The sequence below is a fragment of the Grampus griseus genome (genome assembly GCF_964374135.1).
Source record: "Grampus griseus genome assembly, chromosome: 8".
Classification (NCBI taxonomy): domain Eukaryota; kingdom Metazoa; phylum Chordata; class Mammalia; order Artiodactyla; family Delphinidae; genus Grampus; species Grampus griseus.
The window spans coordinates 93,869,971-93,884,066 of NC_139002.1; positions in this window are offsets into that span (position 1 = coordinate 93,869,971).

Sequence of the window (14,096 nt, forward strand, 5' to 3'; positions counted from 1 at the left end):
AGATGTTTAAAAAAAGAGCTGGTGACAGTATCTCTCTTAGAAAGAGAAATGACTTTGCTGGCAAAATGACATAAGTCTTTGGGATAGAAGGTGAAGCCTTGGGGACATGGGTATAAGCAAGAGCCAAGGGAACAAAGAAGAAAACCATGAGATAAGAGGAATTTGTTTTTTCTTCTTTAGAGAAATGGAGAGGCAAAAGAAGGGACAGATAAGTGGGCGGGGGGGAGGAGGGTATGGAAATGGTGTGAATACGAGGACCAAGTGAGGTAAAGCGGCCAGCGGAAAAAACCCTATAACGTGAAAAACAAAACCTGTTATAAACAGAGGTATCCAATGTTCAGTTCGAAGTTGTTTTGATAAACTTCTCATGTCTCCTCAACGCATCAATCTTGTTAAACTTGTACATTACCTTATGTGAGTCTTACGTAGGCAGGGCAACAACTCTAAGTACAGAGCTCTTCCACCTAGGCAGATTGAGGGAACCAGGCAGGAGGGGCAGGAAGTATAATCAAAAGACCAGAATCTGAGTTCTGGTGCCAGCACTTCTTAACTGTAAATCTCTGGGCATGTCTCCAAGCTTTGGTTTTCCTGACTATACATAACAGATACAAAGAGCTACACATACGTGAGATACAAATACAGTCATATCACTTCTATGAGCTTTATTACCAATAAAGCCAGTGTCTCCCTCTTGAAGCTCCTTATTCCCATGAATTATTCAAGAAATTCAAGGGCTTTAGAGACCCATAAAAAGGTTTTTTCTTACCCAGGGAAATAGAAAATCGAGTCTGATTAGCCAACAGGCCTGCTCTAGTTTCTTTGCTGGGGCTGGTTCTTTACCAAAGTTGTGTGGATCTACTGCTGTGATATTTCACGGCTCCAGATTCCAGCACAGCCTGCAGTCATTCTTCGAAAGAAGTGCGTCTCAGTCCCTTTAAAGTCAGGCTCAACCAACAAAGCCCCAAAGTTGGACTTCTGCCAGTTATAGATCTAACGACCAAAACTTGTAGTTCCTGCGTACAGCCACTTTCCAGGGAACTATCCGGCCCCAGGAGTACTGGATCACTCTTGTTTGTTTATCCTCTGCCTCTCAGATCCAAAACCACCTATCCACCTTCTTTCCTGACCAGGGGAACAGGCTGCTTTTCTTTTGATGCTCTCAAAACTAACAAGGTCTGATTACAGCCTCTGCCTTCAGAATATGGGGCTGCTTGTCTACCCTTGTAAGAGTGGCTACCCAGGGATTTGAGACATGCACACCCCACCATTCTAAGTAGAACTAACCTCTGTGGCTTTAAACACATTAATCCTTCTAAAAGGATGCTCCCTACGTGATATTAAAGTGGTCACACCCATCCTACTGAATGAGGGGGATCTGCATGTGTTGATTCCAAGGTGATTTCCTGGCAGCCAGAAAGAAGAAAAAATTTCTTGGGGGCCACAACACTGTATGTCCACCTTTGCAATTGGAGGGACTCTATGTGATAATGTCAAAGTGCCTCATTAATCATGGTGCACTATACTGACATTAGTTGTAGTCATAAACTTGAATGAAAAATTTTAGCACACTGCAAAGAATATAACCCACAGGGTAAAGCAGACTAAGAAAAGAACCCAACTCTGCCATTTCCTATATATGCAACTTTGTGCAAGTTACTTAACCTCTCTGAGCATTCATTTGTAAAATGGGAATTAATAATAATATTAATATGCTACATCGATAACATAATATTGATAATTATCTCTTGGAGTTGCAAGGAATATCAATCAAAAAATTAAAGAGGCAAATTATCTGAATTAGATTCAGGCATAGCGTAGTAAGTGCTCAATAAATTGTAGCCATGATTATTATACTTATAGCTCTAAACTATACCTAATGTTCATTAAGTACATGATATAATGAAGCACATGTATATGTATTAGTTCATTTAATGGTATCCGTGTGATAGTTATAACACTGCCCATACTGTAGATAACACAATTAAGGCTTAAAGAGAGTGGTATGTTGCCAGAACTGTACTACTAGAAGGCAGCAGAGGGAGTATTTGTAGCCAAGTGTCTAGGCCAGCTACATAACAAACCACTCCCATGCTCAGTGACTTACAACAGCATTTATGTTCAGGCTCAGGAATGCGCAGGTCAACTATGATTCAGCTGATAAGTTACCCTCAGCTGCAGATTGTTAGGTTGACTCCATTATCTTACTCTGGATTCCAGGCTGAAAGGAGAGTGGCTACCAGAAGCACGTCCTTCCTGTGATGGATAACCAAAGCACAAGGGGGCAGGTCAACCACACAAGCCTCATACATTTCAAGCCTCTGCTCCCATCACCCCTGCTAACATCCCAAAGCAGGTCACATGACTACACCCAACATCAGTGTAGAAGGGAAGTACAGAACTCCACAGTGCTGTATGAAGGAGGAATATTTTCAGAACAATAATTCAAACTATCCAATCAGGTCTCACCGACTCTAGAATCTGAGCTCTTATTCACCGTCCTACAGTGCTTCTCTACTGTTCTGAGACAGTACCTCTCTAACCAAATAACCATTATTAAACCTCTCTCTCACTATTAACTGCATGGGTTCCTAGGTTGTTCCTTTTACTTACTGCCTATATTTGGCTCTTCCAAACAGCTGAGAGAGCCCAGCTGGAGGGTAAATGTAAAGTTGATAGCCCATCTTTCCATGTTCATAGCAGAAGCCAGACTGTGCAGCCCCAATAAGCAACCTGCTGGGTCTACAAATTCGCCATGCTTCGCTCTGTTAAAACTTTATTGGGCACAGTATGGTAACTCAATTAATAGTGAGAATGACACTGGTAAGTGTCACTGGAATTGCAACCAATTATTTTTTCCTTAATATCTTTTTAAATCACAAGCTGACCAAGCTCAACAGGAGCCCTGTCCTTCCACAGGGCATATTTAGTCTGTCTCTTCCTTCCCCATTAGCCTCCATTGCCAGCGTCCATCAACTATGTCACCAGTTATAAGCCTCTCTCTTCTCCCAACAGCAGTGCAGTTTCCCCCAAAAGGAGCTAATTGACAACACAAATCAGGCTGTTTGGCAGGATTTTGAGTTGTTGGTAGATTTTTGTTTTGTTTCCTATAAATCAAAACTTTGCTGATTTTATTCCTCCTTCTTACAGTGGTCCTGATCTAGAAAGCACAAACTAAAAGAAACCCTAAAGTCAGTCTGAATTACCACCTAAAGAAATACATGAGGATAGATTCAAAACCACCAGCATCTGCCCTGAAAAACCCACAGGTACCTTGCCTTCCAAGGAGTCCTGGACTCCAGCTGTCCCACTGGACTTGACCTCTTCAGCCCAGAATTTGGAATTTGTCTGGCTCACAGTAGCCAACTGGGCTGCACATCCTCATGGCTAAAGGTCAACGGATGACTCATTTTATGCATAAGCAATTGGCTTGCCTATCTATAACTTAAAAGAAAAGTCTACTATACACGATGTTCAATCCAGAAAAGTCCTACGATTGGGTGTTGTTCCAAGCCTTTTAAGCTGAAGTCCAGATGGCCAGGGGATGACCCTCTATATTAAATACATATTTGTCAAGGTTGAGGAAGTCCATGTCATCTGAAAAGAGAAGATATATGTACCTAGAGTTTATCATAGAGAGAAACTTTTCATCTTGTCTCTTGGGATTTGATTCTGACCATTATTGATTGAAGAATAGACACCTGGGGACTTCCGTGGTGGCGGAGTGGTTAAGAATCCACCTGCCAGGGCAGGGGACACGGGTTCGAGCCCTGGTCCGGGAAGATCCCACATGCCGCAGAGCAACTAAGCCCGTGAGCCACAACTACTGAGCCTGCGCTCTAGAGCCCGCAAGCCACAACTACTGAGCCCGCGAGGCACAACTACTGAAGCCCGCGCGCCCAGAGCCCGTGCTCCGCAACAAGAGAAGCCACCACAATGAGAAGCCCGCGCAGCACAACAAAAAGTAGCCCCCGCTCGCAGCAACTGGAGAAAGCCCGCGCGCAGAGACGAAGACCCAACGCAGCCACAAAAAAAATAGACACCTGACTGGATGTTGGTGTATCTGTTGAAATACTGCAGAATCTCCCACCCCTGATCCTGGTATTCCTTGTCCCCACTGAACAGTACAGACAGAACAGACTCTCCACTGTCTCTAGTCAAAGCAGATTGAAATTGTCTTCAGGCCAGATCCCCATATCCTTATGGCTAACTTTGGGGTTAACGCTAAAGTACAAAATTTCTGGACTCACCCCACTCCTAAACTGATGATACATCTAGTAACAGGTCACCATAAAGGCTTCAGCTAGCTCCATGTGGTCAGCGGTCAGACCACAGCTTACACCCAGAGCCAGGGTTCCCAAGCAAAAAAAACATTCAATGCATCTTGACTCAGAACTTGCCGTCCACAACTTTCCCACAAAACTCAGCTTGCTGGGCTCAGAGTGCTGAAGCAGGTGCTCTTTTATTCCTCTACGGCTTCAACATCGTCTTGTAGCAACGGAATTTCTTTCTTTCTTCCTTGGATCCAGTGCTTCAGCAGAGCTCTGGTTCCAAGAGTGAAGATCCACTGAAGGGAAGAAGCCACTGTTGGTATAAATGAACATGGGCACTAACCCATCATTCTTCCCAGGCAGGGAATGTATATACTTTGTCACTTTCATCACTACCTCCTGAAATTTCTCATCTCCGGTGAGACGAGAGAGTTCTCGGAACTCAAACTGAACGTTTGTCACTTCTGACACTATACTGACATCTATGGAGGCCTCACTAGCGGCAGTGTTTATGTTCATGGAAAGTTGTTTACACCCGGTCAGAAAGGCTACGAGGAAAATAATTAGATACCACAGGGGTAATTCCCCCTTCCCCACACAAGGGCGTCCTTTACCTGCTGCGGCTCTCCCCCCGGCTGTGCCGCTGCCTCCGAGCAGATGACGTTTAGCTTCCGCTTCCCGTTTCCTGCCAAGGCCCTAGAAACACCGCCCCCAGCCCGCCCCGCGGAGCACTGCGCCTGCCATGCGGCTCAGTTTGACGAATTTTTACCCTGCGGGGTAGTTTAGTTACTTCCCCTGGGGGCATTGGGCAGGCTCTAGTCCTGTGGTTTACAGCGCTGGATGACACCTTCTGTTCGGAGAATGTCTTTACAGTGGGCTAATGAAAAAGAGGACCTTGCAGACAGCCAGTGACCGTCCTCTCTGTAGTGATGTGTTAACTAAGCCTCGAAAGAACTCAAGCAATGCTTCTCAGGTTTTTGCATACCTGAGAATTATCTGAGGGCTCATTAAATTTCAGCCCGCTTTTGTCCCTCTCCCCAGATATTCTGATTCAGTAGATGTAGGGGAGAGAGGAGACTGCATTTCTAACAGGTTCCCAGGTTCTGCTGAGGCTGCTGGCTTACAGACCACACTTTGGGACCCACTGCTCTGATTCCTGGCAGCTGGGGAAGAAACCGGGCGAGGGAAGGGGGGAATGTCAAGACTTGGGACCAGGCAGTGTGCTAAATGCTTTATATGTATCATCTCCTTTAATTTATTCCTTCTAATACCTATGAGGTATGAACTATTGTTGCTCTCCTTTTGCATCTGAGGAAACAAGTTTATAGCATTTCAAGCACTTGACAAGCTTGTATGTGACAGAGTTGGAATTTGAACCCAGATTGTTAGTTCCCAGGGCCCAGGCTTCTGTCCTATCTACTCTACTCTGTATACTTTTTACAAAAGCACCTCTGGCCCCACAAGAACACTTGACCACTTTTCACTGAATAGACACTGTTTTAATTTTTTTTTTCCTAATCATCCTTCAAGGCACATCAGCCTTCCCTCTGGGAAGCCTTAACAAATATTCCTGAGGTCAGTTAGTGGTACCCTGCTCTGAGTTCCCCTAGGGTTCCCAAATACTTCATACTTATGTTTCCCAGAGCTCTCACCCCATTTGACGATAGCCACATGTGAGTTTGCCTCTGCTATTGGGTTGAAGCAAGGCATAGAGGAAAGGACATGGGCTTTGAAGTTAGTTAGAACTATTTCAAACTCCAGTTCTTCCTCTTCTTAGCTATATGAACTTGGGCAAATATTTTAACCTCTATGAGTTTAAAAAAAGGATAATGCGGGCTTCCCTGGTGGCACAGTGGTTGAGAGTCCGCCTGCCGATGCAGGGGACACGGGTTCGTGCCCTGGTCTAGGAAGATCCCACATGCCATGTAGCAGCTAGGCCTGTGAGCCATGGCTGCTGGTCCTGCGCGTCCGGACCCTGTGCTCCGCAACGGGACAGGCCACAACAGTAAGAGGCCCGCGTACCGCCAAAAAAAAAAAAAAAGAATAGGGACGGGACCTGCACCAGTGGGAGGGAGCTGTGAAGGAGGAAACTTTTCCACACACTAGGAAGCCCCTTCGCAGGCAAAGACTGCGGGTGGCGGAGGGGGTAGCTTCGGAGCCGCGGAGGAGAGCGCAGCAATAGGGGTGCGGAGGACAAAGGGGAGAGATTCCGGCACAGAGGATCAGGAGCCGGAGAGGCTTGTCTGCTCACCCGCCGGGGCGGGCGGGGACTGGGAGCTGAGGCTCGGGCTTCGGAGGTCGGATCCCAGGGAGAGGACTGGGGTTGGCTGCATGAACACAGCCTGAAGGGGGCTAGTGCGCCACAGCTAGCGGGAAAGAAGTCCGGGAAAAGTCTGGAGCTGCCAAAAAGGCAAGAGACTTTTTCTTACCTTTTTGTTTCCTGGTGCTCGAGGAGAGGGGATTAACAGTGCTGCTTAAAGGAGCTCCAGAGACGGGCGTGAGCCACGGCTAACAGCGCAGACCCCAGACACGGGCATGAGACGCTAAGGCTGCTGCTGCCACCACCAAGAAGCCTGTGTGCGAGCACAGGTCACTCTCCATACCTCCCCTCCCGGGAGCCTGTGCAGCCCGCTACTGCCAGGGTCACGTGATCCAGGGACAACTTCCCCGGGAGAACGCACAGCACGCAGCAGGCTGGTGCAACGTCAAGCCGGCCTCTGCCGCCGCAGGCTCGCCCCGCACTCCATACCCCTCCCTCCCCATGGCCAGAGTGAGTCAGAGCCCCCAAATCAGCGGCTCCTTTAACCCCGTCCTGTCTGAGCGAAGCACAGATTCACTCAGGCGACCTACACACAGAGGCAGGGCCACATCCAAAGCTGAACCCCGGAAGCTGTGCGAACAAAGAAGAGAAAGGGAAATCTCTCCAGCAGCCTCAGGAACAATGGATTAAAGCTCCACAATCAACTTGATGTACCCTGCATCTGTGGAATACCTGAATAGACAACGAATCATCCCAAACTGAGGAGGCGGACTTTGGGAGCAATGATTTTTTTTTTTCTTTTTCACTTTTTGTCAGTATGTATGTGTATGCTTCTGTGTGTAATTTTCTCTGTATAGCTTTGCTTTTACCATTTTTTAAAAAATAAATTTATTTATTTTTGGCTGTGTTGGGTCTTCGTTTCTGTGCGAGGGCTTTCTCTACTTGTGCTGAGCAGGGGCCACTCTTCATCGCGGTGCACGGGCCTCTCACTGTTGCGGCCTTCTCTTGTTGCGGAGCACAGGCTCCAGTCGCGCAGGCTCAGTAGCTGTGGCGCACGAGCTTAGTTGCTCCGCGGTATGTGGGATCTTCCCAGACCACGGCTCGAACCCGTGTCCCCTGCATTGGCAGGCAGATTCTCAACCACTGCGCCACCAGGGAAGCCCGCTTTTACCATTTGTCCTAGGGTTCTGTCTGCCCATTTTTTTGTTTTGTTTTGTTTTTAGTATAGTTTTTAGCACTTCTTATCATTGGTGGATTTTTTTTCTGATTTGGTTGCTCTCTTCTTTCTTTTTTTGTTTCTTTTTTAAAAATTTTTAACAATTATTCTTTATTTTAATAACTTTTTTATTTTTTTTTTCTTCCTTCCTTTCTTTTTTTCTCCCTTTTATTCTGAGCCGTGTGGATAACAGGATCTTGATGCTCCGGCCGGGTGTCAGGCCTGTGCCTCTGAGGTGGGAGAGCTGAGATCAGGACACTGGTCTACCAGAGACCTCCCAGCTCCACGTAATATCAAATGGTGAAAGCTCTCCCAGAGATCTCCATCTCAACGCTAAGACCCAGCTCCACTCAACGACCAGCAAGCTACACTGCTGGATACCCTATGACAAACAACTAGCAAGACAGGAACACAACCCCACTCACTAGCAGAAAGGCTGCTTAAAATCATAATAAGGTCACAGACACCCCAAAACAAACGACCGGAGGCAGAACTGCCCACCAGAAAGACAAGAGCCAGCCTTACCCACTAGAACACAGGCACTAGTTCCCTCCACAAGGAAGCCTACACAACCCACTGAACCAAACTTAGCCACAGGGGACAGACACAAAAAACAACGGGAACTCCGAACCTGCAGCCTGCAAAAAGGAGACCCCGAGCACAGTAAGTTAAGCAAAATGAAAAGACAGAGAAACACACAGCAGATGAAGGAGCAAGGTAAAAAAAAAACACCAAAACAAACAAATGAAGAGGAAATAGGCAGTCTACCTGAAAAAGAACTCAGAGTAATGATAGTAAAGATGATCCAAAATCTTGGAAATAGAATGGAGAAAATATAAGAAACCTTTAACAAAGAAATACAGAAACTAAAGAGCAAACCAAAAATGATGAACAACACAATAAATGAAATTAAAACTTCTCTAGAAGGAATCAATAGCAGAATAACTGAGGCAGAAGAACAGATAAGTGACCTGGAAGATAAAATAGTGGAAATAACTACCACAGAGCAGAATAAAGAAAAAAGAAAGAAAAGAATTGAGGACAGTCTCAGAGATCTCTGAGACAACATTAAACTCAGCAACATTCGAATTATAGGGATCCCAGAAGAAGAAGAGAAAAAGAAAGGGACTGAGAAAATATTTGAAGAGATTATAGTTGAAAACTTCTCTAATATGGGAAAGGAAACAGTCAGTCAAGTCCAGGAAGTGCAGAGAGTCCCATACAGGATAAATCAAAGGAGAAACACACCAAGACACATATTAATCAAATTATCAAAAATTAAATACAAAGAAAAAATATTAAAAGCAGCAAGGGAAAAATAACAAATAACATACAAGGGAATCCCCATAAGGTTAACAGCTGCTCTTTCAGCAGAAACTCTGCAAGCCAGAAAGGAGTGGCAGGACATATCTAAAGTGATGAAGGAGAAAAACTACAATCAAGATTACGCTACCCAGCAAGGATATCATTCAGACTTGATGGGGAAATTAAAACCTTTACAGACAAGCTAAAGCTGAGAGAGTTCAGCACAACCAAACCAGCTTTACAACAAATGCTAAAGGAACTTCTCTAGGCAGCAAACACAAGAGAAGGAAAAGACCTACAATAACAAACCCAGAACAATTAAGAAAATGGTCATAGGGACATACATATCGATAATTACCTTAAATGTAAATGGATTAAATGTCCCAACCAAAAGACATAGACTGGCTGAATGGATACAAAAACTAGACCCATATATATGCTGTCTACAAGAGACCCACTTCAGACCTAGGGACACAGACTGAAAGTGAGGGGATAGAAACAGATATTCCAGGCAAATGGAAATCAAAAGAAAGCTGGAGTAGCAATTCTCATATCAGACAAAATATACTTTAAAACAAAGACTATTACAAGAGACAGAGAAGGATGCTATATAATGATCAACGGATCAATCAGGAAGAAGAGATAACAATTGTAAATATTTATGCAGCAACATAGGAACACCTGAATACATAAACAGCCATAAAAGGGGAAATTGACAGTAACACAATCATAGTAGGGGACTTTAACACACCACTTTCACCAATGGACAGATCATCCAAAATGAAAATATATAAGGAAACACAAGCTTTAAATGATACATTAAAAAAGATGGACTTAATTGATACTCATAGGACATTCCATCCAAAAACAACAGAATACACTTTCTTCTCAAGTGTTCATGGAACATTCTCCAGGATAGATCATATCTTGGGTCATGAATCCAGCCTTGGTAAATTTAAGAAAATTGAAATTGAATCAAGTATCTTTTCCGACCACAATGCTATGAGACTAGATATCAATTACAGGAAAAATCTGTAAAAAATAAAAACACACGGATGCTAAACAATACACTACTTAATAACCAAGAGATCACTGAAAAAATCAAAGAGGAAATCAAATAATACCTAGAAACAAATGACAATGAAAACATGACAACCCAAAACCTATGGGATGCAGCAAAAGCAGTTCTAAGAGGGAAGTTTATAGCAACACAATCCTAAGTCAAGGAACAAGAAACACCTCAAATAAACAACCTAACATTACACCTAAAGCAATTAGAGAAAGAAGAACAAAAAAACCCCAAAGGTACCAGAAGGAAAGAAATCATAAAGATCAGATCAGAAATAAATGAAAAACAAATGAAGGAAACAACAGCAAAGATCAATAAAACTAAAAGCTTGTTCTTTGAAAGGTAAACAAAATTGATAAACCATTACCCTGACTCATCAAGAAAAAAAGGGAGAAGAATCAAATCAATAGAATTAGAAATTAAAAAGAAGTAACAGCTGACACTGCAGAAATACAAAGGATCACAAGAGATTAATACAAGCAACTTTATACCAATAAAATGGACAACCTGGAAGAAATGGACAGATTCTTAGAAAAGCACAACCTTCCGAGACCAAACCAGGAAGAACTAGAAAATATAAGCAGACCAATCAGAAGTACTGAAATTGAGCCTGTGATTAAAAATCTTCCAGCAAACAAAAGCCTAGGACCAGATGGCTTCACAGGCAAATTCTATCAAACATTTAGAGAAGAGCTAACACTTATCCTTCTCAAACTCTTCCAAAATATAGCAGAGGGAGGAACACTCCCAAACTCATCCTATGAAGCCACGATCACTCTGATACCAAACCAGAGAAAGATGTCACAAAGAAAGAAAACTACAGGCCAATATCAGTGGTGAACATCGATGCAAAATTCTCAACAAAGTACTAGGAAACAGAATCTAACAGCACATTAAAAGGATCATACACCATGATCAAGTGGGGTTTATCCCAGGAATGCAAGGATTCTTCAATATACACAAATCAGTCAATGTGCTACACCATATTAATAAACTGAAGAATAAAAACCATATGGTCATCTCAATAGAAGCAGAAAAAGCTTTCGACAAAATTCAACACCCATTTATGATAAAAACTCTCCAGAAAGTAGGCACAGAGGCCATATATGAGAAACCCACAGCCAACATCGTCCTCAATGGTGAAAAACTGAAACCATTTCCACTAAGATCAGGAAAAAGACAAGGTTGCCCACTCTCACCACTATTATTCAACATTGTTTTGGAAGTTTTAGCCACAGCAATCAGAGAAGAAAAAGAAATAAAAGAAATACAAATCCAAAAAGAAGAAGTAAAGCTGTCACTGTTTGCAGATGACAAGATACTATACATAGAGAATCCTAAAGATGCTACCACAAAACTGCTAGAGCTAATCAATGATTTTGGTAAAGTAGAAGGATACAAAATTAATGCACAGAAATCTCTTGCATTCCTATGCAGTAATGATGGAAAATCTGAAAGAGTAATTAAGGAAACACTCCCACTTACCATTGCAACAAAGAGAAAAAAGTACCAAGGAATAAACCTATCTAAGGAGACAGAAGTCCTGTATGCAGAAAATTATAAGACACTGATGAAAGAAATTAAAGATGATACAAACAGATGGAGAGATATACCATGTTCTTGGATTGGAAGAATCAACACTGTGAAAATAACTATACTACCCAAAGCAATCTACAGATTCAGTGCAATCCCTATCAAACTACCACTGGCATTTTTCACAGAACTAGAACAAAAAATTTTACGATATGTATGGAAACACAAAAGACCCCAAAGCAATCTTGGGAAAGGAAAATGGAGCTGGAGGAATCAGGCTCCCAGACTTCAGACTATACTACAAAGCTACAATAATCAAGACAGTATGGTACTGGCACAAAAACAGAACTATAGATCCATGGAACAGGATAGAAAGCCCAGAGATAAACCCACACACATATGGTCACCTTATTTTTGAAAAAGGAGGCAAGAGTATACTATGGAAAAAAGACAGCCTCTTCAGTAAGTGGTCCTGCGAAAACTGGACAGCCACATGTAAAAGAATGAAATTAGAACACTCCCTAACACCATATACAAAGATAAACTCAAAATGGATTAAAGACCTAAATACAAGGCCAGACACCATAAAACTCACAGAGGAAAACATAGGCAGAAAGCTCTATGATATAAACCACAGCAAGATCCTTTTTGACCCACCTCCTAGAGAAATGGAAATAAAAACAAAAATAAACAAATGGGACCTAATGAAACTTAAAAGCTTTTGCATAGCAAAGGAAACCATAAACAAGACCAAAAGACAACCCTCAGCATGGGAGAAAATATTAGCAAATGAAGCAACTGACAAAGGATTAATCTCCAAAATTTACAAGCAGCTCATGCAGCTCAGTATCAAAAAAACAAACAACCCAATCCAAAAATGGGCAGAAGACCTAAATAGACATTTCTCCAAAGAAGATATACGGATTGCCAACAAACACATGAAAGGATGCTTAACATCACTAATCATTAGAGAAATGCAAATCAAAACTACAATGAGGTATCACCTCACACCAGTCAGAATGGCCATCATCAAAAAATCTACAAACAGTAAATGCTGGAGAGGGTGTGGAGAAAAGGGAACCCTCTTGCACTGTTGGTGGGAATGTAAATCGATACAGCCACTATAGAGAACAGTATGGAGGTTCCTTAAAAAACTAAAAATAGAACTACCATACGACCCAGCAATCCCATTACTGGGCACATACCCTGAGGAAACCATAATTCAAAAAGAGTCATGTACCACAATGTTCATTGCAGCTCTATTTACAATAGCCAGGATATGGAAGCAACCTAAGTGTCCATCAACATATGAATGGATAAAGAAGATGTGGCACATATATACAATGGAATATTACTCAGCCATAAAAAGAAACGAAATTGAGTTATTTGTAGTGAGGTGGATGGACGTAGAGTCTGTCATACAGAGTGAAGTAAGTCAGAAAGAGAAAAACAAATACTGTATGCTAACACATATATATGGAATCTAAAAGAAAAGAAATGGTTATGAAGAACCTAGGGGCAGGATGGGAATAAAGACACAGATCTACTAGAGAATGGACTTGAGGACACGGGGAGGGGGAAGGGTAAGCTGGGACGAAGTTAGAGAGTGGCATGGACGTATGTACTCTACCAAATGTAAAATAGATAGCTAGGTGGAACCAGCCGCATAGCACAGGGAGATCAGCTCGGTGTTTTGTGACCACCTAGAGGGGTGGGTTATGGAGGGTGGGAGGGAGGGAGACGCAAGAGGGAAGGGATATGGGGATATATGTATATGTATAGCTGATTCACTTTGTTATAAAGCAGAAACTAACACAGCATGGTGAAGCAATTATACTCCAATAAAGATGTTAAAAAAGAAAAATACCTCTGATTGGTGTGTATACCTCCTGGAAGAAGGCAACAAAAGAATTAGTGGTTGTGTGGTGCCTGGTTTCCCTACCCTGGTTTTCCTCCTCTCCCCACTCCTTAATCTCTTTACTCAGGTTCTGCTGTAAAAGCTAGTGATAGCTTCCCTTTTTTGCAACTTTTATATTTTTTCAAATCTAATATTTTCATACTTATGTTAAATTTTCTTTCCATCTGTGCGAATAATTTTGCTTCAGATGGTAAAGGTTATCCAGTTTTGTGTCATCTCTCACTTGGGGAAGTTGTTCTACTTTGGTGTCTGGTTATTTCGGCTGGGGATCTTGTGTTCTCCTAGGGGTATCAGCCAGCTCATCTGGCCATGCATATTGAAAAAGGTCCCAAAGCCAGGCCCTATCTTTGTCACTACAAAGATTAAGGATGGGGAGATTATGAGTCACAGGGTAGAGAACCCCAGTACTAGAAGCACCACTCTTGACTGCTGCCACCTCACCAGAGAACTCTAGCCAGACTTTCCCCTTTAAATCCTTAGTTAGGGATGAAGGAGTTTAAAGCAAGTTCTCCCCTCCCCTCACGCCA